The sequence below is a fragment of the Amblyomma americanum genome, chromosome 6 (assembly GCF_052857255.1).
Source record: "Amblyomma americanum isolate KBUSLIRL-KWMA chromosome 6, ASM5285725v1, whole genome shotgun sequence".
Classification (NCBI taxonomy): domain Eukaryota; kingdom Metazoa; phylum Arthropoda; class Arachnida; order Ixodida; family Ixodidae; genus Amblyomma; species Amblyomma americanum.
This window is the reverse complement of record NC_135502.1, coordinates 15,610,994-15,615,876: the sequence shown is the minus strand read 5'-3', so window position 1 is coordinate 15,615,876 and position 4,883 is coordinate 15,610,994.

Sequence of the window (4,883 nt, the reverse complement as noted above, 5' to 3'; positions counted from 1 at the left end):
CTGATCAGTGTATCACGATGAAACGTCGGTACTGGCGTTGTCGCCTTGTATGAATGACCCAGCTTGTCAAGTGGACATTTTGAACCGCTTTTCTCGTCACTCACTGTTTTTATACGGCAAAGGTTGAAATAAATATTCAATAATTCGTACGACCAGAAGTACAAACCCAGTTTTTGATGTCTTAGAATAATCATTGGTCACGAGAGGTTGGTCGAAAAGAGCGACCTGGGTCGCACAATCTCCACTGGCGACAGCACCTGACATCGCAGGGCAGTGGCACATCGCTTAACCGCTGCACCACTGCGCCAGGAGGGGGTATGAGGACCCCCAGGTATCTATGAATGTAAAGTCACGAATGACAAAAGCGCATATATGAGAGTTAACCTATTAACGCTATTGCGTCATACCTTTAATGTGGAGCTGAAGTGTCCGTATATACTTATTAATACGTTGATTATGTACACGGTACCTGCTTTTCTTTCCGACAAGCATAAGATCGAACAAATAATACATATTTTTAGCGCAGCCAGGACAGGAACACAAAGAACAAAGACAAACACGATCGCTAAGGTCGAAAGCTATTATCTACAATATATCCCCTTTTTTTTCGTTTCTATCACGGTGTCGGGCTGGAATTTAATGAGGATGAGCTTTGTAACTCTCTCCACATTCTTCTTCTCGTTAATCACTGAAGCTTAGCATGATATGCATGCATATTGCCTCTTCATGCACGGCCTACACGATATTAGGCGAGCTGGCTTCGTTCGCATGAATACGTGTGCGTAGAAGGGGCGGGCACGTTAGCTGCTGGCAAAGGTGTTAATATCGGGCCTCCATAATCGACGCGAATAGGCGCAGTTTCATCGTCGTTTTCTGGCTTGTACTACGCTGTCGAAAACGGCGGAGGCAAGGCTGCCTTGTTGGGTGTAGTGTTTCTTGTTCAAGCACGTGAGTCACTTATTAGCAGAGCACAAGCTGAAGGGTGTACAAAAACACTTGTAGTAGTTACTTATGGAGCAAGAATTATTTTTTGTATCGCCGGTTTTCGGTTTCAGCATTAGAAAACTTACGGAAATCGTGAACTAACGCTGTAATATTCCCCTAGAGATTTTATTATATTCACTAGAGAGGTTTTATATTCCTCTAGGCTCACTATCAACGCAGTAAACATGCTTTAGCTTCGCTGGCCTCACTGAGCCACCTAGAGATAAATCGTTGGGAGCTGTTGCCAGACAACGAGCTAATTTTGTCGACTGGATTTAGTGCCCGGCGCCCAAAATAAAACTCGAATACAGTGCACAGTACCTGCAAAACTGGTTGATTTCCTGGCCACAGCAATCAAATTGATGACGTTAAAAGTGAAAAAGACTCAATGATTCCAGTTTGAAAGTCAATTATTAGATGTGTAGCCTAGCCTCAGCGACTTACGTGCAAAAATCTCTCTTGGCGTTATCGCAGTTCGCTTGCGAAAATTACCGCCTGTGCGATAGCTTTTTTTTGCACTTTTCTAGCTCATACTAACTTCGTTTTAAGTTAACGTAGCGTCTTTGTCACGAGAATGCAGTAAAGTGCCAACTTAAGTTTCCGCTAATGTTTCTCTAGGAGCATATGTTTTGGCCTGCGCTTTTCAAGCAGTTACATTCCGTTAAGGCCCCTATGCAGGGGAAAGAAGTTTGAAATCCGCCAGCCCCTCCACCAATCCCACAGACCGATCAGACCATAACAGGAACAAGTTCGCGTGCAATAATTCACTGAAAGCGTAAATTTCTTCGATAATCCACCACGTGGTGTCTACAAGTAATCTGAAATTTTAATGTGTATTGTTGGTTTCGAATTGTTACACATTTTTTATTATTGGTCACCCTTCCCATATCACGAATAGACTTTGCAAAAATAAAAATAGATTCTCAGCGGCCGGCGCTTCAAATACGCTAAAAACAATACACCGGAAAAGCTTTTAATGGTTTTATACCACTTTCCCTCCGGCCAGAATCAAAATGAAAAACATATGCGAAGTATTCGTTCACTGGCTTTCTGTTGGTTTAGGTTGTAGTCACAGGGTAGCGGCGATAAGAAGGTGGATTTTTATATCAGGTATAACAGTGGCTTTCGGGTGAGGTTAATGACATCACAGACAGTACTGACAGCGATGGTAACCAACTTTCGATATAAGGCGCATAAAGCACCAGCTACACTCTTGAACGTCGTAAAAACAGTTACGCGCAGCTGCATCCACTGCGGTGAAATCCGGTCACCTCTTCCGTGAAAATGTGACAAGGCCATGTACAGGTGGCTTCCAGAAAAGAAAAAAAAACAACATAAAAGCTTCGAAGCATTACCTTCTTGTTGAATTAGCACCGCCATCATAATTATAACACTAAACATACGGTCATCAGACAATGAAAATCAAAGAATACTGACACTTGCGTCGTTAGCACACGACATGAACTACTTCGAGCGTGGCCGGCGCCGCTGAGATGCTGTCGGTCCGTTGTAAATGACTTTGTAGTCGAATTCGACTTATGTCGAATGGTCATTTACGCTCCGTAATTGCCGCAGAGAAGCATTTCACTTTTACATTTTGGTTCTTTCTCAGCGATAGCATATTGGTTTCCGCGCCCACACAAGATCAGCACGATTCATTCCGCGTCGTGTCATCGTAGCATGTAACGCCCGGAGCAGTGGTCTTTCATGCGCAGCAGGACGACCTCTCCCGCCTGTTGTGCGCGCTATATTAACGCGGCGACGTCACGGCTCTCTTCGCCAGCTTTGTTCGGAAGCTCTGCGTACAGGGCAGTGGCAGCATCTTTGCCATGAACGACCTTGATTGGCGCCTTCTCGGTAGACTCCTGGACTGCGGTTTTGCAGGAAAAAGAAAAACGCTGCTCAGGACAAGACAATAATTACCGAGACATCGGATCGCTTCTCGCGTAAAAAACAAAGTGAGAAGGTTGCGTGCCGGCGGATTTGATAAAAAAACTTAACCATGTAGACATCAAACACCTCCAAGGTAATACCCCAGAAATCGTGCTTAACAGCCCCGTGTTTGCGCCGATGAAGAGTACGAACTCCTCGAAAGCCTGCTGCAAGTGCCTGAATTATGTAGCTGGCATTAATGCGTAGCAGCAGAAACTAATATATTAATATGCGTGCGACTGTTACATCAGAGATGAAACATGAAGTACGAAATACCTCCCTGAAAAATCATGCCTTCGTTTTAAGGTTTGGCTGCATTTGTTTGCGGCTCCCAATGTGGTGTCAGTACAAAATATTAAAAAAAATGCTGTCGCACTCGTTGAACAATTTAAAGATATTAGTTAGGTATGGAACATTTCAGGAAAGAAGGAGGGCATGCATGTGCTTCACGAAATGTGGCGTGCAATTGTTGAGCGTTTTAACAAAGTATTAAGAATGCACGGGTATGAAAACAGTTTGGGTTGGTTTGAATACAGAGCAGCTAATTGATATAAAACTGATATCATAAAAGTGCCACTAACGTAATTCTTCTGTTATAAGCATAGACACGCTTACAAGGTGCGAAATGCACACAATGAACATCCGCGCTGATTAACGATGTTACCACCTGTTGGCACAGTTTCCTTTGCATATTTCTTTCTCTCCTCTGTCCCCTTCGAATGCGATCTTATTAGTGCAAGTGCAGTTAGATGGCCCAAAAGAGTAGAGTGAATCAAGAACGCATATGACCTCGGGGGCTTGGTTGTCGCGCACAAAGGCGGCGTATTGATAGGGCTCAGATGCAGCAGCAAGTTTTCTACTCGGCTAGTATATTGGGGGAGTGGTAGCTATGCTCATCTGTAGCACAAAACCAATAAGAACACGAAGGTCTACATGGAGCCATATATCTATAAAAAATGCAGGAAAAGTTCTCATCGCCAGCCCATTCTAGTGTAACTGGAGAGAACATTTGAAAGTGTCAGGAGCAAGATATATCGAAAAATCGAACACCAGTTCCTGAATACCTACAGACATAAAAATACTTCGTTGTGATATTTCTTTGAAGGAATAAGGTGTTGCACTTTCCAGACATCCGCATAAACTTGGAAATTGTACTGCCACCATGTAACGGCGAAGCCTATTACACGATGCTGAGTAAGTAAATTTTTATAATAGATTGTTTTATTAATGAGATATGGCACTCGCGCCATTTTTGTTTCGTTTCTTGTCGAGTAAAAAGCTCGAGAAATTACGCGAATTTCATCGCGCACTGACACTACGCCGCCAGCAAGTGGAGTAAGCGTTTTTGTCCTAACAACGGGAAATAGTTGCTCTCTAGGAAACACTTCGCCTTAAAAAGAGTCCTTGTGAACTATGAGAATACCTTTCCAACACTATTTTTCACTACGTACAAATCGCCCGATTGCAAATGGCGCCCATGATGTAGGCGTCAAAATTCATTCGGAAAGCACAGCAGTACATATAAACACAGTGAACATAACGAAGAAACATTGCAGCAAGAAACACCTGATATTTGTGCACACACACGAAAATGTCTAACATGCGCAACGTGAACATCTATATATAAAAACGGTCGAAAAGGCTAGACAAAATAAAGGATGTATTGCACATTGTGCGATTACAAATCATTTAAGGCTCGTAGATGCGGCTCTCGTAGATGTCCGGAAGCTGTTGATGTTTGAAGTGACTATTGCATTTGGGAGACAGTTCTATTCACCTATGTTTTGACGAAAAATGGACGAATTAAATGCAGGTGTAAGGTTTCGGTAAACGCTACGATCAAAGCCAATTTTTTCATTGCTAATATAGTTTTTTAAAAATTACCCCGAAGAATGCCCGACAGAGCTGCACGGTGTACCAGCCAAGCTGATGTTTAGAACCTGCTGACCCTAACGTGGTGGTCACGA